This window comes from Etheostoma spectabile, chromosome 22, assembly GCF_008692095.1.
Source record: "Etheostoma spectabile isolate EspeVRDwgs_2016 chromosome 22, UIUC_Espe_1.0, whole genome shotgun sequence".
NCBI classification, from domain to species: domain Eukaryota; kingdom Metazoa; phylum Chordata; class Actinopteri; order Perciformes; family Percidae; genus Etheostoma; species Etheostoma spectabile.
The window spans coordinates 21,708,168-21,735,742 of record NC_045754.1 but is presented as its reverse complement, the minus strand read 5'-3'; the positions used below and the strand labels follow the sequence as shown (position 1 = coordinate 21,735,742).

General features: G+C 40.0%; 1 long non-coding RNA gene across 2 annotated transcripts; it reads right to left on the bottom strand.

Annotated features, from left to right (window-relative positions):
- Positions 1 to 721: 721 nt before the first annotated feature.
- Positions 722 to 20,397, bottom strand: LOC116672040 (uncharacterized). 2 transcript variants are annotated; one of them, XR_004327448.1, is made up of 3 exons: positions 20,240 to 20,397; positions 13,329 to 13,332; positions 722 to 732 (listed from the first exon to the last, which is right to left on the bottom strand). It is a non-coding gene; the product is annotated as an uncharacterized LOC116672040 (long non-coding RNA). The 2 variants fall into 2 exon arrangements; XR_004327447.1 differs by lacking the exons at positions 722 to 732; positions 13,329 to 13,332 and adding exons at positions 4,168 to 4,177; positions 16,504 to 16,508.
- Positions 20,398 to 27,575: the final 7,178 nt, after the last annotated feature.

The window sequence follows — 27,575 nt, the reverse complement described above, 5'->3', positions numbered from 1 at the left end:
CAACTCGTAGGTGTCAAAACCACTTGGCGCGGGCCGTTCCCTTAATTTACTATAGGAAGATTATTATTATTATTTTAACTTTGACCTAGTTGCCGCTGACCTTTTGAAACTGCAACCTATGAGATAAGGAAATATCTTCCTGGCCACCCTTCTTGACGAATTCATGCAAGAGCAAATTGATATCATGTGAAGGCGCCTTTATAATGATCCTTTGTATATCTTTCCATGTTAGCTTGAAATCTTGCATGCGTCCACGGTGAACAACGAACAAAGAATTTTACTTCAAATTATCAAGAATGATCTCCGTTTGGGGATTTTTTTGTTCAATGGCATTTGACAAAAACTAGTTTTTCCTCAAGAATTCAACCTGGGGTAAATAATTGTCCTAACCATAGATAGATAGATAGATAGATAGATAGATAGATAGATAGATAGATAGATAGATATTTATTGATCCCCAAAAAAATGGGAAATTACAGTGTATACAGTATAAATGTCAGGATCCAAGTGTCCCTGGTTGCCTTAGACATCAAGGATATTAACTATCCAGTCCTCTGGAGTCATATTTCAGCTGCAGACCTAATGGCAGAGGGCACAGACACACCAATGCTGCCTACTGGGAAGGAAATGTTGATATACCCAACAGTTCCACCTAATTGAGCCTCACTTTCATTCAAAAAACTTTTCATAAACTTAATATAACAAGGTTTACTTTGTGTCAGAAGGTGTTCTCTTCACATGTCTTCGTCAAACTCAGTTTCCAGGCAACTGAAGGGCACGGTGATGAGAACAGCCGAGCATAATACAGGGCTGGCATAGCTGCAGCAAGAACTTGACAAGTTTAATGAAGACAGGCAGGGAAACAAAGAGGAGAGAAAAATGGAAACAGAAGCCGGCGATGACTGCAGGTCAAACGAACGAGGAGAGTGGAAGCGCAGCACAGCGGCTCACAGATGGCTTCCAAGTCTCCCACAAAATCGAGCAAGACCAAGCACTTGAATTGATATATATATATGGTAATAAAGTTATTAAGGGATTTTTAGGCAATTCGCTTCGGGGGGCGATTCAACAGAATGACCTCACTTAGATATGATGCTGCTTTGGAAATGGCTTTGACAGTCTGCCTCACGGGTCCCACAGCTCCCCCCCTCTGATACCAATACATGTGGAATGTTTTACTTGGCTCGGCTAGTCGATGCAATGCTTGGGTTTAAATGTGAGTGAAGGCTTTTCTTTAGAGAGGGCATTTGGCACCTGGCACATCAAGTCCAGCTTAGAGTGCCAGGTGGATTTTGGGGGGTTTATCTCAGATATTGGATGATTCAATAAGACGTTTGTGGAGATCCGGCACATACTTGGATCTTTTATTGCTTCTTTAATCCAGGATTTACTTCATTACTGCTTCCCACATTCAGTTACACAATTTGACGGTTGATGTACCCACAAAAGGTGTTTGTTAATTGTGGAAAAAGTAGTTAATTTTTATTTTGACCTTTGAATATAAATATTTAAATCCCCCTATAAATATGGAGGGTAAGATGTAATACCAGAGGAGGAAAATAAATGTTTTAAAAGCTAAATCAAACGGCGTGGATTGAGATATGCCTTCTTCAAACGCAGTATCACCACATGAGAGACATAAAGGTACTTTATTGTCACATACATGTAACGAAATTCATTCTCTGCTTTTAATCCATCCCTCAAGGGAGCAGTTGGCAGCCAATCACAGCGCCTAGGGACCAATTCCAGATCTGAGCCAGTGCCTTGATCAAGGGCACTAACTGGAGAACCAGTATATTGATGGGGGGGAACCCGGAGGAAACCCATGCTGACATGGGGAGAACATTCAAACTCCATATAGAAAGGACCCAGAACCTTCTTGCTGTGAGGCCACTGGGCCAGCATGCTACCATTTGCCATTCATGAAAAACCCTCAACATGAAAACACAGCTCGCCTATTTAAAAAACACTAAAACAAGAAACAGTTTAATAAAGCGGGTCAGCGCTCGGTTTTTGAATTTTTGAAATCAAGTTTGCGTTTTGGCAAATTCCTGGTATCCTCGCTCTGCCAACCTTCCCCACAGCGTGCAAAGGAGGTCGGCTAGTCCACCAAAACGTCTTTGGTTTATTTGCATTTTTTAAAAAACCAATCCAATGGGCATGGGCACGAAAAAGGGGCCACGTTCCGCTAAAAAATAGCGTGGGGAAGGAAACTTTTTTGGTTGAACATTTACTTTGAAAAGTTTTTTGTCTGCAAAAAAACTAAATTTGGGACGATTTAGCTATTTCGGATTTCCCGCAGAGATCTGGGACATTAAACCTAGTCCCATTATCTATCTTTATATCGAAAACATTTTTAAATTCCACACGAGAAAGCAAAGGTACCACTAAATCCAAGAACAATCCTAAACAATGTTGGGCTAAGACTAGCTCCTGGTCAGATTAAATACTGTCCCGGGGTTTCCATTAAAAGACAAAAAGTTGGTCTTTGGGTTCTTTTTCATCTGCAAAAAAAAGACCATAATAAAATGTTTTGGGAAAAACCCTTTTGTTATAAAGGGAACTAAAAAAAATTAAATTAAATTTGAATTATGGGGAGGGTTTTTCTGAAAATTAAAAATGTATTTTAATTTTTATATTGTCATGATCTTCACGCAGATGGTTTTGGCCATTCCATTATTTATAGAAAATTTTTTACACTGTTTTTGGCAGCATTTTGTCGACCTTGCCATTTGGTGTTAACATTTTTTTATTTCTCTTTAAAATAAAAATATTTTATGAAAATGATAGTGTCTCTCTTCCCAAACACTTGATTCACGCCAGGTGATTCACAACACATTGTATCATCCATGAAACGTTGAAATTTTTTGTTAGCTGTGAAAAGGGTCTTTTTAATTCCCTACTCTTTTTGCTTCACAATAAATGTGTTCCACTGGCGAAACACAGGCAGCTTTTTTCTGAGCGTCACAGGGAAAAGCAAATTTTTTGTCACTGAGGTTAGCGCTGACTGCAGTCACTCAAAATAGCAGTGATTTTTTAAACATTTTTCATAGCGTAAAAATTTTTCATGGAGTAAAAGACAAGAAACATTTAAAAGAGACCCGCACCCCCCAAAGTCCTCCCACCCAACCAACCCCGTTTTGTTTTCTCCACCCCTGGCAGCATGAATTAGGGGACCATTTATCGGCCCTCCCCGACCAAAAATGTGAACAACTTTAAACTTTTCAAATTTCAAATTTAACTTCCACCCCTTTGAAACTGGGCAAATTACTTCCGCCGTCATATATTATCGGAGCAAACATTTCTATTTCCCAAATTTATCTCTGAACCCAAGAACATCTTATTTTTATAAATAAACCCGAAGTCTCAATTTTTTACTTACTTTCTTTGAATGCACTTTTCAAAGGGAGGACTTCACTATATGAGATTCAGTTTGCTTGCATTGTTAACAAAATGTTGTACAGCTGTGGCTCCGGAGGAAGCTCTCTTAAGTTTGAACGATGGAATCTCAAAGTTTAGATGTTCAACGGAAAGCCTGCATTACTACTACTACTACTACTACTACTACTACTACTACTACTACTACTACTACTATTTCTAGTCATAGTTCCATTATTCTAAACTGCTGCTGGAACTTTCAATTTCCTCGCGGGAGTCATCCCAAAACGATTAATAAAGAGAAGTCTAAGTCTAAGTCTAAGTCTATTATTGTGACTGTTATTGCCATTGGTCATCACACCCCCAACCAGCCCGTACGACTCCGCCTACCAAGAGCCTGGGTCTGTCCCAGGTTTCTCCTTAAAAGGAAGTTTTTCCTCGCCATTGTTGCACTGAATGCTTGCTCTTTAGAGAGAATTGTTGGGTCTTTGTAAATTATAGAATGTGGTCTAGACCTACTCTGTCTTCATACTATAAAAAATTGAATGGAAATGGAATTGAATTGCATTACAAAGTAGAGGTGTATGGTTTGAATAGGCCGCTTAGGACGCAGGGAAGGTCTATTGAAATACAATGTCCCCATTGCATTATGGGAAATATAGGATCCAGCATTTCTACAAGATGCCCATATGGCATGGACCTAAAGTCAGGACATCTCTGCCTCTGCTTCTTCAATTTTGACCATTCTTTTTTAATTTGTCCCCCAGCTTTGTGAGGGTTCAGAACCAAATTGGAATTCCTCTTTAAAATCTGCTTTAGCCACAAAAAACATTTAGGCAAATGTAAAATGAATTATGCTTTAAGGGCAAACGCTCCATTCAGAGATTTATTTTCTTACTCACAGCATCTATTTTTTTGCACTTTCTCACTGTACCAGAGCTGCTTTTACACTGACTTATTATGTACTGATATATTTACATGGCAGAGAACTCCACTTATTGATGCACGAGTCTTCAGGATCTGTAGATGGATGTGAGGTAAACGTTAAGTATTTGATGCCATAAGTTGAGTTCAATTCTTTAGTTCTTCAACACATCCGCAAACAGAGATTCCCACATTCCTCACTTTGAACTATTTCTACATGAAGCTGTTCATGCTGTCGACATATTCTGCATGTCCCCAGCCTGCCTGTTTATCAGAGAGGATAGATGTGGAATGTGTGTGTGTCTGTGTGTGTTGAGTGCACATCAGAAGGGAGCTGCTGGAGCTTTTGTCTGAGTTAATTACTAAAACAGCATCAAACAGCAGAACAGAAAGGCTCTCCATGGATAGCCTTAGCTGGCTGGACAGTTTGTCACAGCTTCAAAACCACCTCCCACTGCGAAGATAAGGCGTTTTTTTAGTGTGTGTTTGTTCACGTGCATGCAGGTGTGTGCATGTTTGTCAGTTGGATGGCAAAAGAGTCTGTTTGTCTGCATTTACCTGATGTGAGCATACGTGTGTTGTCGTGCGGGGTGTCCCACGACAATTTTGACAGCGAGCAGATAAAGAAAGTGTCTGCATGTGTCCAGCAAATAGACCAGTGTGGACACATTCCGGTCAGTTTTGGTGAACTATTTCCACGGGAACAGTTGAGGAAGGCTTGCAAAGATAAGCCCTGTGGCCTTTAGGCTTTGGTACAGCGTAACTTCACTTGTCTGAGATACAATGACAACTGTTTCAGCTTCCGAATCATGTCAACCAGTTGACACTCTCCAACAGTTTGTCTTTATTGCTAAGACACATTTCTTGAAACCCTCACCCATTTTCTCAAAGCTATAAAAAAGAATTTAGACAAAAATCCAACACAACGACTTCTTTCCTTTTGAATCTGACCTTATCAACGCCAACTTTACCTTTTCTTTTTTGGCTTTCCAACATTAGACTCACACACTGTCTGTTAACGTTACCAACTTCCAAACTTGACAAAGAAAAAAAGAGATGTTTGATGGGCTTTACGTCATAGGCCGACCAGGGCTAAGCCATAAGGGGAAGACCCACTCACTGATCCCCCTATATTTCTGAAAAAAACCATATGGTTTGAGCGGAGGCTGCACAGTTTGACCAGCGGGAAGCGGCCACAAATCATGTTTCAACACTACCAATTGCCACTCCACCTCTGGATTTAGGTGTGTTATGCCAGTGCCGGCTAGTGTGGTCTGGACCCTCTAGTTTCCTCCAGAAATGAGTAGCGGGCTACAGAGACCTGGTAACCGCACAATTATCAAACTTGTAGTCTTTGCCCCAACATTTGAACTGATTAAAACAGAAGGAAGATGATGACAATTAGCTAATTTCCTATCTTTTTGGTGTTTAAGTGTGAATGGAGATCTTTTATTTCTCATTTGTAGGCGTGGCGTATGCATGTTTTCAGCCCAGTCTTGTGCGTACTTCCAACGCAAAGGTTGTGATTTATAAAAATCAAACTTGACAGGAGATGTGTCCGCCACGGAGACATTTTGGAGACAAGGGGAATTGGCGATGCACATGGTGAGGTGGTGAACTGAAGTCAGACAGCAGAAAGTAAATGTGGGAAGAAGGATTACTTGCAATATTTTCAAGTATTGATGCCTCACACACATTTATTTTCACTCCACATCATCCACAGACATATGCGCGAGTAGTCCTAGTTACCTAGCATGTCTGTCTTTATGGTGGGAAGAAACCCGGCGCACAGCTTGTTATATAATGCACAAATACTTCAAAGTTGCACATGGAAACATTTAAAAAATCATAACTGACAGCCATATTGTGAGAGAATTGTGAAAGTGCTTGTGTTTGTGAGCTTTCAGCAAAATCTCCATCTCTGCATGAGTACTTAAGATTAACAGCTATCAGTTTGGGGAAACTATTCTTCTCACACTATTGTTAGATATTTCCTACCTTCTTCAGGTAGAATGATATCTTTGGTTCCCTTTATTAAAATCCCTATTTCAATATCTTAGTTTCCTATTGGAGTCACATCTGGGGCTCAGTGAATGACACAATAACTTGATATCTTCTTCAATTGAAATGCCATGGAGCAATAACGATTTGCTACAGCAAACAGCTTGCAAATAATGCTTGTCTCCCTGAGCGGTAATAAAAAGCCTCATGTGGAAGAGGTTATATTAGAACTGTGAGAAATCAAATAGATATGATCTGGATTACTTGATTTCAGTCAGAGCTTCAGAAAACAGAGTTAGACGGCCTTGTGGGGCAGGGCAAATATTGAAGCATTGCACTCAAACTATGTCAGGGGAGTTGGGCAACATGATGAAATGTCAGCAGGTCACAGACATACTGTATGTGCATAAGCTGCCACATATTTGGCCCCATTGACAGTTTGGTCATTCTTGAGTCAGTGTGTTTACAGGCACTCAAGTAACTTGGTTAATGGTTTAGAGACACCTTATTTCCCCAGCCAGATTTCTATTTATAGCACATTTCTTTACCATGTGCAGTATATGCGTACCCAGGCTCCATTTTTGTACCGAGGTACTTTATCAGGGTCCCGGGGATGTAATTCTTCCAGACCCGACGGGGGCAGCTCATACGCCTACAAGTGTTCCATTCTGTTAATAAATGCCAAAGAAGAAGAGCACTTACCAGCACAGAAAAACTTGAATATTTGAGACTGCATACTGTCTGGTTTGGGTATAATTTTGAGCATTATTTGGTTTATTGTTTGCATATAATTGTAGTAATTGTGCTTTGGATACATCAGAATTGATTAAAATTTGGGCTTTTGTCAAACGCCAACCAGTCGAGGCAGATAGCCGCCCATCTAGCCAGGTCATGTTTGAGGTTTGTGACTGTTAAAAGGAAGTTTTTCCAAGCCACTGCTTCACTAAGTGCAATTTTCTTGGGGGGAATTGTTAAGTCTCTGTTAAATATAGATCATAGTCTAAACCTACAGTGTATCTACGACCTTCCATTTCTGTGATTGCTCTGCCGCCGTTACCTTCCGCTTTCTTTGTGTTGGAATTTTTAACTCTGGTGGGTTTCTGAGGACTATGGTTACCTGGTCCTCAGATCTCTGCAGGGTAAATCCAGACAGCTAGCTAGACTACCTGTCTGGGGGTTCCGGTGCCATACTAAAACAACTTTTGAACTTACATGTTCCACTAAAACAAGTTCCTTCCCAACTACTTTGCAGCGGCAACGTGGCTCTGTCCGGTGCTTAGTCCATCCAAGATGATTATGATTGGTTTAAAGAAATGCCAATAAACCAGAGCACATTTCTCTCCCATCCCAGAACCAGAACCAAATCCAGAACCCATGGTTACATTTTCACATTTAACATCCTTCTCTTGACCACATTACCACTATACATACCTCATCTATCTCTCTTTTTTCCTGTTCCCTTCCATTTATCAAGTTGATTTAATACTTTTGAACCTTCCTTAACCCCCACCCCCACCAATACATGAACAAATGTAGGTTTCTTTTTGCTCAGTTCTGTTGGCTTTATCTTTCATTTGTGTTCAATATTTACACATTTCTTTGATTTCTTCTTAATAAAAAAAAAAAAACATTGGTCACATGCTGACTTAATTCCTCCCGAGTGGGCTCCTCCTTCAGCCCCTCACATGCTGTCTTGAACTATCCCCCATGCACAAGACACACCAACCTATCCCAGAATGCTCCTCCGCAGGAAGGTCTGGCAATGTGAGATTAGTCTTAACCTACTTTATCTGTGACGTGTCCTGAAATAACTTCTGTAATGAATTGACAGTATAAATAAAATTGATTTCAAAGACAGCGCAGAACAATCACCCTGGGATTTGCTTGGGAATAGAATGTAGACTCTGTACATACACACTTACGTCCACTCACACGGGTGATGAGAGCCATGCTGTCAGAGGTCAAAAACTACAAAAAAAACTTTTTATTATGCACAGTGTTAAAATTTAACCAGAAGCAGCTTTGAGGTTTTTACATACACAAAGGCTAACAAGGTCACGCAAGCTTACCGCCTTGTCCACATGCCTGCAGGGTCCAGACTCCACTTTTAAATGGAGATAACCTTCCTAAACAACAGAGGTCCTGGGACCCAGGGCCAAATGAGTCACTTATTATCTGTGTTTACAAAGGTCAGCGTTGTTCTAGGCCCTGATGTGGAGTCCACCCGCTTATCTGTCACCTGGCCTAGATGGCCCAATGGGCTCCTGTTGTGTGAAGAGGTAAGAGTGGAGCTGTGTGTGTGTGTGTTATTTGTAAAGAAATACGAGTATGTGGGAGAGAGGTAGAGAGGGAAGCCCCTCGCATAATTAGACTTACCTTCTCCAACTACTGCAACATGGTGCTGAGTCTCCATCTCCAGTGCTCTGCTAAATCTTTTGATTAGCCAGCCGGGGCTCGTGGTAGAGCACTCCCTTCATCTCTCCAAACCGTGTGCCTTGTAGCAGAACATGCACATGAAATGCTATTAAGGAACAGGACATAGACAGTACATAGAATTCAAATTTCATTGTAAAATTCTAATATTGTTAAGTGAATAAAGGCTGATTCCTAAAACCTCTTGCAAACCATTTTCTTGTCAACACTGGGGCTTTCAACCGGGCTTGCTAACAAGTGCTATTATCATGATTAGTGTGTGTATGTGTCTCTGTGTGTGTGTGAGAGCGTGTGTGTCGTCCTCTGTGTGCAATGGAAGGGTAAGTGATTGTCTATGATGCCAACTCTTAAGTACGCAAAACACATTTGCAGCATAATTATGCACATCTAGCTACTAAATAGCCATGTCAGTTTTTTCCCTAGAATTGTTATTGTCTTGGCTCTCACTCTATTTATCTCTCTCTCTCTCTCTCTCTCTCTCACACACACACACACACACACACAGGTGACATCTCTTATCAATCGAGCAGGAAAGAATGAAGAGGCATCCACAGGGCAATTGTAATCTTTACTGTGTATCATTACTCTGTACACCTCTTCTATCTTGTGGAGGGGAAAGACAAAATGATCTCCTGCCTCTATTAGGAAAAAGACAGAGACCCTTTTCATCATGTCGGGCGTCCTATTACATATGCACATGAGAAAAATGGGCACGCACACAGGCAAACACGTACGACACACACACAACCTGAGGGATGCTGTAGGGTGAAATAAACAAAGTGTGCAAATGAGTAAGAGTGCATAAATAGAAGGAGGAAGGAAATAGCTAAAATTGAAGGGTGAGATCATGAAAGCCTTGATGTCACTTTGTTATTTTTCTTGTGGCAGTTGGTGAGTTCTGAAGCCATGCTGATAATCCTTTTTTTGCTTAACCTTTATTTAAGCAGGAAAAATGGAGCATTTGCTTTTTGCAAAACAACAAGTCTTTAACTCTTGGGGAGTAAGTGCAGAAAGTTGGGGATTGGACACTTTAAAGGATAAGCCTGGTTTTATTTTATGTTTTTCGTATTGTCAACAGATCTCATAAAAAGCAGTTTATGCCGGGATCAGATATGTCATAGAGTCGTACATTTTTTTCCGTGACTTGTCACGAGAGATATGTCTGGAAACATGTTGGTCCCCGACCAATCGTAGGTTGTCTTTTGCAACTTGCATGATGCACATTGGTGATCTAAAGAGGTTCCAGGGACCGATTTCTCTGTTCCAGACAGCACCAACAACATTATTCCACTTTTGCTTCGCCGGTATTCTAGTTGTGCACAAAGGAGTTCTCTGTGTATGGATGAACTTCCTTTAACACGGCGTAGATGTCTCACTAGGAACCACATGGCGAAAAGTTGACACGCACAAGTCTTAATGTTTGGTCATCATGAGGGATCCCAGATTCTCTTCCACTATGACACACTGCACTGGATAAAAGAAGTGTCTTAGTTTCTGATGAACCACATTTGTTGGGTTGGACCATCATCGGTTTGTGTTGTCTGATAACTGCGTTAGTCATCACTCAGTAATTTCTGACTTCCCCACCCTGTCTGTGGCTCCCAGCCCCAAGCTGTTTTTAAAGGGGAACTCCACTGATTTTACACACACGTCTGTTTACAGGCATTGGGGAGTAATATTGCATAGGCACAGTATAGTATAAAGCCCTTTTTGTCTCCAGAAGGAGCTGCGTGGCGTTTGATAAATGCCAATGGTGATGTTTCTTGACTAAAAGACTACAAGTTTGAAAATGTAAATAATCTGGTGTTGTGGAATTAAAAAAGAAGTGATTTTACCAAGCCAACCCAAAGTCCCATTTGCTGGGGACTGTATACAGCTTTAAATTAATCCACATTTTAGCGCCGTGGTGAGTATTTGGGGCAGCAGGATGGTGTATGTAGGGTTGAGTTCAGATGCGTGTTCATGGAAATGAAGGAACATTATTTTTATTTTTAATAAACATAACATTACGAACATATATTGTACATACATAATGACACACATACTGTACATACATAGCATAACACATATATACAGTATATATATGTATATATATATACAGTATATATATACACACATATATATACATAACATTACAAACATATGCATACTGCACATAACATTACAGACATATAGATACTGTACAGAGATAGCATAACACATATATACATACATAACATATATGCATGTGCACACTGTACATAACATTACACATATACATAATGTACATAACACTACACACATATACATACTGTACATAACACCACACATATACTGTACATACATAGCACAACACATATATACATACATAACACACACATATACTGTACATACATAGCCTAACACACATACTTACTGTGCACAATACACACATACATATCAGAACACACAGACATACTGTAGAAACACACACACACACATACAAACGTGACATAACACACATATACATACTGTACATAACATTACACATATATACTGTACATACATATCATAACACACATATACATACATATGACACAAATTTACATACATAACAGAACACATAACATAATACATACAGTTACATACATACATAACACATATACATACATACCATAACACACACATATACTGTACATATATAGCCTAACACACATATACTTACTGTGCATAACACACACATACATATCAGAACACACAGACATAATGTACAAAACACACACATACGTACATAACACAACACATATATACATACATAACATGACACACATATGCTGTACATACATATCATAACACACATATGCACACATAACATTATATATACATACATATATACACACATAGACATATATAACACATACTGTATACATACATAGAAAAATAACATGCATACATAAATGTACAGAATCTTTATATTTAAATATGAATTCAAATTTACCCAAAATGAAATTAAGTAATACATAGCAGGAGATAAAAACATTACAAAAAAGGTGAGCTAATCATACTCTGAAATAAAAAAAAATAAAAATCACAGCTCAGAATCCCATCCAAAATTTGTTTGTCAGATTCTTCAGCTCTACCTATAGAAATAATTCTTTAATAATGTCTTTGTATTGTTGAAATTCTTTTTCCAATTAAAACTACAATATTAAAATAATAGATAGTGATCCTGCAAACCCACAAAGTATATAAAATAGTGATAAATGAAAAAAAGATGGATTGATCAGCCAGCCACTTGCTGCCTCTGGGAACATTTTAATAGTTTCTGGATGATAAACAATAGAGCTCTATGGCACAGAGGAGTACAAAACAAACTTGTTAGTTGGATCAATTCATTGTTGGTTTTGGTCTTTTAATTGGATTTGTTGACAGTAAGAAAAAAATATCGAACAAGTGTATTTCAAAGGAACTTCTTTCTCATTCATTCGCCCCACTTGAATTGTCGCATTATATGAATTGACAAACCAAACAAATCAAAACATTTTTGTGTTGTGGGGAAATGTTTCATTAAAGAACACAGTCAAATTCTCTCTCTCTCTCAGTCTCTGTCCCTCTCCATTTTTCACTATCGCTCCCACTACCCTGATAGCTTAAAACCGCCCATTTAATGAGGGCCTTTTTTTGCAGAACCCCCGGCCGTCGTTTTAAACAAACCCCGGTTGCTGATTTCAAAACCGCCATGCACTTCGCCTCCTTTTCATCTTCTTGGACTGTCATCGTGACCCTCGCCTGGCCCCTTTTCCCGGGTTCACCCCTTTGGGGGGCCCAACGCCCACCCCTTGCTAAATCTTCCAACGGTTTTGGGAAGCAGGCAGCCCTACTAACATACTCCGGATCAGTGGCCTTTGCGGGAAAAAGAAAACAAAACATTTCTTTGGGACTAGTATCCTTGAGTCTGACTGTTGACTTTTCAAACACAGAAAATTTATGTGTAATTCAAAAAGTGAAGGGAGGGGGGACCCAAGATGTTTTTTTGACGGCACATTCACACCCCCCCCCTTACTCCCCCTAAATCCCACACCCTTTTGCTCCCTTTTCCTACATCCCCTTTTCTTTCCTGTATTTCTTGTCCACTTTGATTACAATATCTTTATCCCCTTTTTTCCTTTCATGTGCTCTTTATTCTGATATGTCAAGGAAATTATCCTCTCTTTACTGATTCCCTCTCCTCTGGTTGAAGGGATAATGTGCATGGGAGGCAGGGACACACAGCCTCTGTCTTTCTCCTTGGTTTTTTTAATTTAATGCCGCCTGTCTGCTTGACTCGTCCCTCTCTCTCTCTCAGACGGGGGAGTTGTGGTGATGAAGATGCTCATTTCTCTCTCCCCTGGAGGGCCAGATTGCAGTGTTGTGTCATTAACCAGAAGTTGTGCTCGTTCCTTGGCAGCTAATTAGCATATTTCATCTGCATGTGCTGTACTCTTCATTCACAATTTCATTGCGCGTGCAAAAACTCAAACTACGGTCTGCATTACCAACAGTCACCTGAGCAAAACTGCAAAACTCATTCACAGCAACACGACTCTTACACAACACGTCTCAAAACAGGCTCAGTGCAGACACACACTATGAACAACCCTCACTGAGATAACACACACACTGTCACTCAGAACACACTGAGAGTAAAAACACTAGCGTCAAACACCAATACAGAAAATACTAACTTAGGTTAGGTCTTCCTGAAAGAAGTTACGCTGAACTACATTAGTTTGTCTCCATGTAAAAATTGAAAATTAACACTTTCATTGATGCTTTTTGTCAATGTGTTTAACATTTTCTTACATTTTTGTCCCTTCTTCCAATGTTTGTCCCTTTTTTTGAAACACTATGTAACACTAACTTATTAACTTTAGTTTACAGTTATTTTTTGGGATTTATTGGAAATTATACCTAATGTTTGAGTTCGAAAAGCAGAAATTAGGAATTATTTAGACTAAAATTAAAGGAATGGATGTTGATGGATAATCACAGACTGGAATATGTCAACTTTTACACAATACTATAAGTTTTTAAGGAAAGTAGAGATTTGTACTTGTCAAAGAGCGTTGTGTGGAATCAATCATGTTACTTTGGGTAAATACAACTGGGTAGTTAAAACCCTCTGAGACCGAGAGACTCGCCCACGAGCAAAAACAGCACTTCTGATTCATAGTTTAATCATTTCATAACCATAAAAGCAGTCACCAAAAGTTGCGGCTAAAAGCTAACGAGTTAGCGGTTTCGGAGGGCTCTTCCGGGTCTTTCTAACCTCTACAGGTGATTTTCTATCCAGCCTGGAACTTCCAGCCTTTTTCAGGGTCGTTGAGCCTTAAATCCAAACCGCTACATCCAAGATTTATCCACTTTATGCCCATAATTCATCGCGTTTTCGCTGTTTTATGCCGCTAGCTCCGTGGTCCGTTTCTGCTCTCTGTTGTTTACGGAAGTAAAGCCGATAGCATGCCCATATATGGGAGAAAACATCATCCAAAGAGTATGGAGGCTGAAAGAGGACAAAACTCCCAGTTAAACTGGTTAGTATGAAATCAAAGTTTGCATAGTGCCCAAGATAGATTTTGACGTTTTATAGAGGAAAATGGCCCCCTGGTTTGAGATTTGCATATTTTGGGGGCCTTTTTTGAAGAAAGTAAATAGTATGTGCTTTTTTGAGTTAAAAGTTTATTGTGTTTATTTTTGCATATAGGAGAACGTTTAGACAACACAAATGCTTGTGTAGCATTGCTGGGGGTTTGTAGTATCGGGGCAGCACCCCCAACGTGAAAAAACATTATTCTGCATATAGGGTCAAATGATGTTGTAAAGCCAAACAGTTGAATTGCTGAAACTGGACTTTAGGGAACTGCTGACACAGTCACCCCCCTAAGGGGCAAATGTGTTTTCAGTGGTCCTATACCGTCAGTCAGAAGAGGAGATGAGAGATTCAGCCGACTGTTGGGCCTAAACAAATGGCTTTCAACTGAATGTCCCGTCCACTCTCTGAAGTTCATTGACAATTAAACATTTTGGGAGCGCAGATCTTTTTAAAGCAGATAGACTTTCCCTTAACAAGCCAGGAGTAAAGCTGTTCCCCTTTAAAATCTGTTTTACTTTCTGCGCTACAAATCTCCCTCCCTCTGCCAAGGTCACAAAACAAAAGGAAAGACACACAAAGTGCGGCAGTGATCCAGCACAGCCCCGCCTTTTGCAAAGTTTGACCAGGGGAGACCAGAGAGCAGAGACACGAAACCTCCACTCCCCTCTTCACCCGTCCAGCACCCCTCAAACCCTTCCCAACCCCGAACCTTCTGAGGATTCATCGCTGTCTCTACTGATGTCTCCACACACCCTTTCCCTTTTTTCCCCCATCAATTATGCACCCCTTCCTACCCCCATGGCTCAACCCCGGGCAAAAGTAAAACGCCAAACACCCACTAAACCCGGATGTCAGAAAAAATCCTTCCCCCCAGACTGATAAGGACGCTTGTGTGCAAAAATCTGGCAAGCCACTAAACGATATGTGCCGGCCTTGGCTGCAGGACTAGTGTACAAGACTCTTTTCAAGACAAGCCGGGCCTGTGGATTCAATTCTTTTCCCCAATTTTTGTTGTGGATAGGTAATAGGAAAAGAATGTGAATAAGCACTTAACTGCAAACCCTTTGCAAATTTGCATCCATTCCTCGTCAGCTACAGCCTGTCCAAAAAATGAAAACACACTAACACTAGCCTTACTAAACGTCAGGTCTTTGGCAGGAAAATCATTTTTAATCATGATTTATTACTAAGCACAATCTGATTTTTTGTTTTAACTGAAACCTGGTTAGCCCATAATAACAGCGCTGCTGTTTCATCGAGTCAGCTCCCCTAACTTCAGTTTTATGAGTGAGAATAGGGGGAAAAAAAAGGGAGGTGGAGTCGCCATTTTTTAATGACTCTTTCCCCACTGTACGCAAATATGTTATGGAATTTTGTTTCTTTAAATTTGTTGCTTTCAATTAAGCTTTCCCCTCAAGCGAGTTTCAAAAATATCTACGGGCCCCCCTAAATTTGTGCAACCTTCATGAGGGACTTCACTGAACTGCTGTCTATTATCTGCATTAATTGATTGTGTAATCATTGCGGGGATTTTAACTTTCATGTTGACAGCCCCCAGGACAGGGGGACAAAAGAGCTGTGTTGGTTTTTGAGAAACTATGGACTGACTCAGCATGTGACGGAGCCCCCCCACAATAAGGGGCCAAAATCTGGACTTGATTGTCTCAAAGGTCTGAACATTTCCAAGGTTGTGGTGACTGACGTTGCTTCTCAGATCATTCTGTTTTCTTTAACGGCACTATCTCTGTCCCCAAAAGGTGTCCAAACAAAGATAATCAGAAAACCGGTATATCACTGAAAAACCCAGTGACACATTTATACAGCTTTTCTCCCCACACCACCCCTCTCTGGGCTATCAGTCAGTGAGCTTGTAGATAATTTCAACTGTAAAATTACAAATGTTATTGATGCCATTGCTCCCACTAAGGTCAAATTTGTATCTGGTAAGAAAAGATCTCCTGGAGAATGTCCTACTGGTGAGAACAGAAAAAAGAGAGTGTGGGAAAGTGAACGAAGGGTGGCAAAAAAAACAAATCTCCTGGTCCATTATAACTCCTAGAAGAGAAAATTCGCATTATAATTTGGAACTGAGGAATGCAAGAAGGTCTTTTTTTCTGATATTTCTCTAGAAACAATAATAATTCCCGGGTTTTGTTTGCTACTGTTGATAGGTTAACAAACCCTCCAGTACCGTAGCATCTGAATTTATTACCAAGGCCTGCAATGATTTTGGGCCTCCTTCTTCAAAGACAAAATTCAAAAGATAGACAAACAGTCAGTGCCTCCATATCAAGCCCAGGATATGTGTTGTCAAAAGTGTTCAAGCAAAAATAGTTCCAATATGACAGAATTTCACACGATCAACCATAAAAAACCTGGAGGACATTATTCAAACATCTAAAAACCCTCGACCTGTGCCTTGAGGGTTCTCCCAAAACGGGACTTTTCAAAAATGTTCCAATTGTTTGACTTCTGATCTTCTACAGATTGTGAAACATCTCTTCTTTCAGGTATCTTTCCACAGGCCCTGAAAACGCAGTAATAAACCCACTCTTAAAAAAGAACAATCTAGACAAGTCACTAATGAGCAACTATAGGCCAATATCAAACCTTCCGTTTTTAAGTAAAATCATGAAAAATGTAGTTTTTCCCAAACAACTAAAACCATTTCTGTCACTAAGAAACAGTTTTGATACCTTCAGTGGGTTTCCGCCCACCCCACAGCACGGAAACGGCTTTTGTCAAAGTCTTTAATGAAATCCACCTTAACACAGATAATGGCAAAATTTCAATCTTAGATTACTTGATCTCAGTGCTGCTTTTGACAGGGGTCGGACCATGACATATACTAGCCCGATTGGAAAACTGCGTTGGCCCTTTCTGGCTCAGTACTAAATGGTTTGAATCCTACTAAGAATGGGGTTTACTTTGTGTCTATAGGTAATTATGCATCTGAGCGTACAAATATGACGTGCGGGGTTCCGCAAGGCTCCATTCTGGGGCCTCTTCTGTTTAACATCTACATGCTTCCACTGGCTCAGATTTTGGAGGAAAACAAAATAAGTTAAACCATAGTTATGCGGCGACACACAAATTACATAACCTTATGCCAGGGGAGTATAGTCCATACAAAAACTGACTAAATGATCAGAACAAATTAACGGCTGGATGTGCCAGAACTTTCTGAAAAATTTAAAAGAAGGAAAAACTGAGGGGGGTTGTTTTGGAGAAGAGGAGAAACGATTAAAAGTCTGCGCTCGCTTCAAACACAATGTTAAAAACAACAGACAAAGCCAGAAATCTTGGTGTAGTCATGGACTCAGACCTGAACTTTACAGCCACATTAAGACAATTACAAAGTCAGCCTACTATCACCTTAAGAAATATCAAGGGTTAAAAGGACTTATGTGTACAGGATTGGAAAAACTTGTCCAGCCTTTATCTTCAGTAGACTTGACTACTGTAACGGGTCTTTACAGGGGCTCCTAAAAAATCAATCAGACAGCTGCAGCTGATTAACGCTGCTGCTCGAGTCCTCATAAGACCAGGAGACTGGATCACATCACTCCAGTTCTGAAGTCTTTACACTGGCTTCCTGTGTCTCAAAGAATTGATTCAAAGTTACTTTGCTAGTTATAAATCACTTAACGGTTTAGGTCCAAAATATATTGCTGATCTGCTACACACTATGAACCACCCAGACCTCTCAGGTCATCTGGGACAGGTCTGCTTTTTTGTCCCCAGAGTCAGAACTAAACAGGGTGAAGCAGCTTTCAGTTTTTATGCTCCTCATATCTGGAAAAAACTCCCAGAAACCTGTAGATCCGCTGCTACTCTCAGTTCTTTTAAAACAAGGCTGAAGACCTTTTATTTGATGCTGGCCTTTCTTTAAATGATATATTTCTTTAAATTTCTTATGCTGCACTGTAAATTTTTTCTTTGTTTTATGTTCTCTTTGTTTTTAACTGTCTATTCATGTGTTTTACCGGTTTTTAATGCTTGTGATTTTTAACTGTTTTACTTGTGTTTTATCTGTTTAACTGATTTGTGTAAAGCACTTTGAATTGCCTTGTTGCTGAAATGTGCTATACAAATAAAGCTGCCTTGCCTTGCCTTGCCTAATATCAATAAATATGACATTAGTATGTTGATTATTGGCATAAGTAAATGTCATGAGGGCAAAAGCATCTTGACTTTCTTTGACAAAATGTATGTATTTTGTCATCTGTATAAGTTATGATGATTATTTCTTCACAGTGTGACTCCCAAGACATATGAGAAGTGTTTTAGAGAGTAAATGGCTTAGGTTTTACTTCTCTGTCTGTGATATCAATACATATCTGTGAGATTCATGTTCCGTTTTATTTTATTTATTTGTCTTACAACCATTTTTAACATTCAAGTGACCTCATTGCAGCCCAAATATTCTAATAACCCAGTTTGTCCTGAAAAAAATGATGTTCATATCTTGACTGTAGACAACAGGGTTAATGTTTTACAAGCTTTTTTAAAAAATAAATCCAGACGGACAATGAACTGTAAAAATGGCCTTAGGGTTCACAGGGTTTTAAGAAGATATTGATATAGAAAAAGGACAACATGAGGGTAAAAGAAAAGATTTAGATTTTTATAATTTACCAATTTTTACTTAAGGTGAACAAAAAGGAATGAAAATCAGCAGTTTGCTTCAACATAGTATTTTGTCTCTAGTAATTTATGGAATTACTGGAAAAAATTAAAGGTGCACAAAAGAAAGAAAGAATAGTGTGACTGACCCGTCCCCCCCTCTAGCATCATGCAGCTGCTTATCTTCATCACATTGGATGTCTGCATCGTCTCTAAATACTAATGAATGTGGTGTTTCCATTGAGTTCACCTCCATTACTTCCTGAAAAACAGTAAGAACGCAGTTTTACTATTGTAAAGATGTGTGTGTTTGTAACCTCAGACATCTGACCTGGACATGTTAGTATCTTTGCTCTTTTACCTGTTTCAATGTTGTAAATCCACATTGTTGTGCAGGTTGTGGTTCCATAAGTGCTTAGAGTTTTGAAAACTGTGTTCAAGCAATGAAAAAGGAAAATAGAGTTTGGTGTAAATGAACTGCTGCTGTGCAGACTGGAATAGAGTTTTGCACATGTGACTCCAGTTGTACCCCCTTTCATCTAGCAATAAAAAAAATAAACTGTATTTTTCTTGCGCTAATGTGCAAGCCATAACTCACATAGCTCATTTTGGTACTTCAAGGGTAATAATCGCTGTTTTGGAGGAATGCGGTTTAGCACATAATTACACTGAAGGGGAAAAAGGGATCCGCTGAATTAGGGACCTATCAGCATTGTTTTGGGTAACAAAGAAGAGATAGTGGTGGCCACACACATACACAGGTGGAAATCAAAGAGTTGGCCACACACTAACATATAACCACACATCTATCAAACACGGCGGTGAAAGTGTGACAGAATCAGGGAAGAGAAACTGTGGAGGAAGAGAGAAAGAAGAGGTTTTTCCTAAGTGGCGGCACACCTCCGTCAGTTGTCTCTGAGTTGTTAACAGTGTATTTCAGGGACTGTGCGTGCATGGGTACACAAAGTCATGTGCACACAGTCGTTGAAATGCACCTGCCTCCGCTACTCTCTCCCTATGGCACTCTTTTGTTTGCCTGTTTTGTTTAATGCTAATGGTCCGCAGCAATCTCCAGTCATCCTGAGAGGCAGGAATGTTGTACGGAGCAACAGGGGGGGGGGGGGCAGGGAACCCCAGCAGCAGGGACGGTCTGGAGGAGCTGAGGAATCTTTTTACACAGCAATCACACTGGATTAAACTTTGACCCAGGGGGGCAAGTGTCAACTCTCAGCTGGTCCACATCTACGTCATTCCACTTTCAGGATTGCTCTGTTGCTGTCGGTGAACTCCGGTGGATTTGTGAGGACCACGGTTACCTGGTCCTCAGATCTCGGCAGGGTAAATCCAGACTGCTAGCTAGACTATCTGTCCAATCGGAGGTTTCTGTTCAACGCCTAAAACAACTTTTGAACCACACGTTCCACCAAAACAAGTTCCTTCCCGAGGCTATTATGCAGAGGCACCGTGGCTCTGTCAATTGTGATTGGTTTAAAGAAATGCCAATAAACCAGAGGACGTTTTTCTCCAGTGTGGACTTGCCAGACCCTCCTTTGCGGCGCTGTGGAGGACGGAAGACTCAGCAGTCCACCACGAGCACCTTGTTTAACATGACTCTTAGCAGGGAGTTCTGGAAATCATCCGAATTTCTTTATTTAGCTCTCACATTGTTACTTTTTCTTTTTTGGCGTGCTTCTTAATACAATTATTTTCAGTAACAATTTAGGAAACAATCAAACTGTTTTGAAAATAATTTGAATAGTGCAACACCTGGGAAATAAACAAAACTATATTGATATGATTTGCTTTTATTACATCCAACTGTCTACTCGCGTGAGAACATCAGAGATAATACATTTATTTCATTCCATTAATGGGCCTCAGCGTGCTCCTTGCAAGCTTGTCGTCAGTGGCTCTCCACGATCAAGCTAATTATTCCTCATCATATCCAGCAGGTAGTAATTAGGCCTTTGTTACTCGCTATCATACTGTTGATACAATAGACGGCTCTCAGGCTGCAATTGTTCTTTGCAATTGTGAAGAGGTAAAGGAGATTATGCATTTTAATAGGTGAGAATTGAAATGATACGAGGCAAAACCCAGCGAGAGGAGAGGCCGACCTCTTTGTGTTTACTAGTGATGTTTATTCATGGAATCTATGAGTACAATATCCCGATTCAAAGTGATTCATTCACTGCGCTCAGTCAATTGTTCTTGACTGCTGCTGATGCTCAAAATGGAAAACCGAATTGACTCCTGTCTCAGTTGATATACAGCCGAGGCAAAACAAAGAACTAATTGGCTATTTAAGAGATCGAGCTATAAAAAAACACTGATTGCTGAGTGTGTTTTCTACAGATGTTGTTTGTCGTGCGAAGGGAAGAAAGGGCTTCTGAGTGATGGGCCAGCCGATTTTGAAGAACACAACACTCAGAAGACTCTTGGCTGATTGCTGTTATACCCACAATCCCCCATTGGCAGGGACCTGTGTGCCAACATAATTCCATTTATGATAATATGCTTTTTTAAACTGAATGTTGCTTTCAAAATATGATTGTGACGGGACAAGAGTGTCCTCGCGAGAAAATCAGCAGCGTTGTCCAAATGTAAAAAAAACAACAACCAATGGTCGCCATTTTCTAACAAAGTCCTCTTGTGGTTTGGAGACTGAGAGAATTCAGGAGCAGGACTTTTTTGCAAGCTTTGTGGGAATATGTGTCCTTTTCCTAAGCATTGAAGTAGCTGTAGTTTCACATCCTGTCTACTTCCAAAAGTCAACATGCTTACTTTTAACCATTACTACTTACAACATAATTTTAGTAGTTTTACTACTCTTATGAATCAGTTTTGTACAGTCATATTTTTGGGGAATTCAAGCATTCTTCACCTTGAAAAGAGTGAAGAAACTTTTTGGTTACCTTCCGCTTTCTTTGTGTTGTAATTTTGACCTCTGGTGGATTTATGAGCACTATTGATAGGTTGATAGTTATGCATGTAAAAGTTAAAATGCAGTAAACCACTCAGAGGAAGCTTTGAGGGCAGAGTCAGCGTGAAGTGGACACTAGGTTGCAGGACTAGAATAAATAAGGAGTTGTGACAAAGGTAACTCTGTTTCACAGAAATAGATACTACTTCAGGACAAGAAGACTATAAGAAACGCAGTTATTCTGATGGTCATTGGTCACTGTTGTATTGACATTCGTGTGTATACGGAGTCGGCTCACTGTGTCATGAAAGTTGGTTCACTGTTTGAAGCTGAAAATGATTTGAAATCCTTGGACTCTTTAAAGTCTTCATCATCGTCTCCTGATCTCAACCCGTTATCAACTATGGTTACCTGCTCCTCAGATCTCTGCAGGGTAAATCCAGACAGCTAGCTAGACTATCTGTCCAATCTGAGGACTATGGTTACCTGGCCCTCAGATCTCTGGAGGGTAAATCCAGACAGCTAGCTAGACTATCTGTCCAATCTGAGGACTATGGTTACCTGGCCCTCAGATCTCTGGAGGGTAAATCCAGACAGCTAGCTAGACTATCTGTCCAATCGGAGTTATAACTCATCACATAAATCATAGTATGAAAATTTGGTCGTGTGCTGACGTATGGTCACATAGGAGGGAGAGACCCTTTGTCTCTGAATAAAGACCTTTGTCTTTATTCAAAGGTGGTCTCTGACATTAGGTGGCCTCCCTGATCTTTCTCCGGGCATTCGCTGCCTCCTACTCTCACTCAACTCCTTTCTAGTCAATTTTTTGTGTTTTGGTCTGGTGTCTGGTGTTCGGATTTCGTCTGTTTCTGTTCTTTCTGTTTCTGTACCCTCCAGAAAAATCTTGGAAATACCCCAGATTTAAGAATATATTGTCAAAAGACCTCTTTGGTTGTTTACGTGCTACGTAAGGACTTGGATTTGCAAATAACACAACTTAGAGGAAAACAAAAAATTCTTAAGAATACGTTTGAAGTAAGATTTGTAACAACAAGTTTAAACCCTTAAAATCCTGTGTTATCCTAATGCAGGCTTTCTTTCGAATTCAGCTGTACACCTGCTAACCTAAAAAATGTAAGATATGTCTGAGCACATGTAGTAAGTAAGTATAGAGGCGGAATATGAATGAATGTATGAACGTGGTCAGTGGTCAGTGTCTCATTGTATTTCATGTATCTGTGAAAAGCAGGCAGGCAGACAGAGGACATATACCCATAAATATATACATATGTACAGAAGCTTAAGGAAGAGGGAAGACATGTACAACTCACTGTCTATTTCTAGTGAGCTCTGCATCTCAGGTCATAGTTATGATAACAAGAATCACGTTTTATATGGACACAAATCAGTTTCCAAACCTCAACACAGTGATTTGTAGATGATTTAAAATCCAGCCAACAGCCTTAGGGTTGGCATGTAAAATACTTCTTCCCTGCTGTCATGCAAGTCAGAGATGTTCAGCTGTTTCTATTTTCTTGATCAAACTCAAACAGAAACAAACCCAGATACCTGCTTTCCAAAAAAAAAAATACAAGCCTCTCCATCAGTTACAGCTAGGGATTAAGGTGGGACAAAATAATGAACCCTTGCATTGTCTTCACTTCCGGGACACTCTCGTATCCCTTTGGTCAAATTGACCCGTGACTTATTTGGGGTTTTAAAAACAATTCTGAAATAAAATTTTACTTCATAATCTTTTAACACCTGTTGTTTTTATCTCAATTTCAAACAATTGAGATAATATAGAGTATATGGTAAGGGAATGCAAACAGTCTCCACTAGCACACAATTAAAAATGGAAATTTGATTTGTTTCGTTGTCATTAGGTTATAATTCATGTTACAAACCCACTATGGAAAAAACATAAGCGGTCATATCTAGAATAATTTTCTGAACTGAGTCAGGAATACATATTTATCACAGAAAATAAGGTAAGGCCATTGATTTTCAGGTAGAAAAAATTTATACTCGTACCATGTCAATTTGACCCGAATGCCAAACAAGGGTTAAGGAAAGTTTTCATTCATACACAGGCACATCCAAAGGAAGCTTGTGGGAATAAGTGATGTAAGAAAAATCTGTAAAGTCTAAAAGATCCACAGCTTAAAAAAAACCTCCATGCCTATGTTCCCATTTTGGGGACAATGGACAAGTCTTCACATTTAACAGGCACGAACCAGAAAATGTTTGGCCTTATTTATTTATTATTAATTCAACATTTTGGTGAACGTGCTTATTCTTTTCTTGTCATGCAGTCTTGCCATTGCCAAGAAACGAGAAGAAACGAGAAGAAATCCCCTTTATAACAACTACACACTATGAGGCATAGTTAAGTATAAGTAAACACTTAATTCAGAATTTATAAAGCACTGTCCCAACATTATTAAACACTATTATGTGATTCATAAACACAGTCATACATGTTTTATTCTTGATTGATAAATTGCCAATACTTAAATCTGTACCTTTACCAATCCCAACAATAGCCAGACCTTCCTCCACAGCGCTGCGGAGGAGGGTCTGGGTAGTCCATGCAGCGTTTAATAGGAGAAAAACTTTAAACCAATCACAATTGTTTTGGGGGGTTCTAACCGCCGGACGGATCCCTGGTGCCGCTGCAAAATCTCGGGATGGAACTTGTTTTGTTTTGTTTGTTTTAGTTGTGCAACAGAAAACTCTGATTGGACGGATAGTCTAGATAGCTGTCTGGATGTACCCTGCAGAGATCTGAGGACCAGGTAACCATAGTCCTCAGAAATCCACCAGAGTTTAAAATTACAACACTTGACATCTGGAATTTCCGGGGGCACCGTAGAAATTCTCTAACTGAAACGTCGTTGATTTAGACTAGTGACGTAACTAATGCTTCATAGTATGTAGTTATTATACAGTGTTACCCTTTTTACACTGTAGCTTTTGTATGGACTAAATTAATGAGATATAATGGGTTAATTAGAGAGTTTTAGAGATGGTGGGTATCTTGTGACCTATGGCTAACTGTTTGCCCAGTTTCCAGTTGACATGCTAAACTAAGATAACCCGCTGCTGACTTAATTATTTAGAAAAGTATCAATCTTCTATCTATCATCTATCTCTTTGTTCCTTAAATGATTTGATTTGATGAACAACACTGTTGTTGTCTCATTTTATATTAACTGACTGGGTTCCCTCCATCACACAATTCTATCATCATACTTAGTGCCTCACCATAAAACCTATTTTACTTGTAACCACATTGTCATTCTTTGGATGATATTAAAGTACGTTTGAGTGCTGGTGGCTATAGATAGTCTGGTAGATTAAAAGTGACAGTTCTAAAAAAGTACTCATCAGTTCCCTTAACGATGTATGATTTATTTGAGTCACTTTTTGCTTCTCACTTTTCATTAAGCCTTCACAGCTTTTAATAAGTTCTACCAGAAGCAAAAACACAAATCACATCTGATGAGACAACGACTTGGCCGTCGTGCAAAAATGTTGCCCTTCACTGCGTCCACAATGTAATAGCCGAACACTCAATAAATTGGGGGAGAGGGGGGGATCTGTATTAGTGCGATTCACCCCCTCCTTCACAAACCCTCTGTTTTGGTTTGTTCTCTTCATATTTGTGTTAAGATCCGTCATTAACAGAGTAATAAACCACCTCAACAATAGTGAACACAGGAAAGCTTCAGCCCCCCCCCACCTGCATCACACAGTGTATGATTGCTAAAGTTTCTCCATTACTTCAGAATTTCTTCTTTCACAAAATTTCCAAAAAGGAAGGGAAACAGTACCAAAAGTTTTAATCTTTGGGGTTTTGAACTGAAACAGTGAATTTTATCACACTCACACTAATATACACATTAAAGCGCCCATATTATGTTAATTTTCAGGTTCATAATTGTATTTTGAGGTTGTACCACAATAAGTTTATATTGTTTCGTTTTCAAAAAACACCATATTTTTGTTGGACTGCACATTGCTGCAGATCCTGTTTTCACTCTGTGTGTTTGGGTCTCTGTTTTAGCTCCAGAGTGAGACATCTCACTTCTGCATTATCTTTGTTGGGAGTTGCACATGCTCAGTAGCTAGGTAATATCACATGGGAGGCTTCTTCTAAACGAGGGCAAACTTGTGGAAAACCTACAGATCAGGGACATGGAAGTAGTTCTTTTGGAGTTTATGGTCAACTAGTGTGTGTTGTAGCAGTGTTTTGCCTTTGAGAATGAGCTAGCATGCTAGCGCTAGCATGCTACGGTTAGCCACCTCGTCTTGAGGTTTTTGACACTTGAGACTTCAACAGCTCACCCGGAGACTGAAGACAGAGGACATTAAGAAACTGTATCTCACTCAAAACAGCATGGATGGCTTTTTTCCAGTTAGTATGTAACACCAGAGACACAAAATAACACCCCCAAATCCCAGAAAAAGTGATTTTCTTTCATAATATGGGCACTTTAATGTTTCCTTCAAGTGATGGAAAACTGGTATCAACTTCTCCCACTCAGAAGGCTCAACCGGATCTGACTTTCAACCACTCCTTAAGTTGCGAAATCTCTAAATCGCCCTGATTGTTTCGCGGTGGCAAGTTGGTTGAGTGTTTCTCAATGATGCTAACACCCTCAAAACAGTGTCAACATTACATTGTTCCTGCGATTCAAGAGCTTAGAAGCACAGACGCTGCCGGCTGGATGAATCAAGTAGTGTGTTTGTGCTTCTTGTGAAGTAATGCATTTGCCGTGAATGCACCTCTTGAGCCTTCCTCGTGGATCTCTATTGTCCTCTCCATGCTATCAAACCCAACAAATGCATTTCCCTGTTATATTTTCTTAGGGGGCTTTCATCTGTGCTTGCCTTTATCGAAGAGGGGGAGGACGGGGAGTGCTGTGACATTTGTCGCCGTGTCGGTATGTGAGCGAGCGTGTGCAAACGCTTCTTCTTATCTACAAAAAAGCAGAAAGATGAAGATAGCAATGCATGATGGAATGCTGGTATCTCACTAAGTTTGCACGGCCGGGGAGGCTTACGTATCTGCGTGTGTATGTTTGAGTGTGTGTGTGTGGTAATGGCATTCGAAGGCTTTAGGAAGTTCATCTGGTAAGTCCTGTTTGAGACTGAGAAGCATAACCCTGTAATAAAGAGTAAAGTTTCGGAGAAAACTACAACAGTGACTCATCTGGATCTTAGATCACCGTCAACCACAAAGACATTCACCAGTTTGTGATTACACCCCTTACACTAAAACAGATACCACCTCTGGAAGTGCTTAGGATGTCCCAGATAAGAGCAGCTGTGGTTTGCAAAATGTGCATTCTGGCACGCTTCGGCCCTTTGAAAACATCACAAGGCAGCAGGCCTCCCGCCAGCGAGGAACACTTCTGTATGAGGGATGCTGTGCCTCACTGACACACATTTATCATTTTATCTTCCTGCTCACCCCTTAAACAACTCCAGCTTATACATAGCCCAAACAACATCTGTCTTCATGTCAACTTCTTTCGCGCAACCCGCAAACACACCGCTGAGTGTAACAGACCTACACGGTTTTAAAATCTGGCCTTAAATTAGTTCGTTTGGATGTCTTGATGTGGCTGGGAGACTTCTAAGCAACAGGCTTCTACTAAAGCATGGCAATGAATAACACAAGTTGTACAGCGT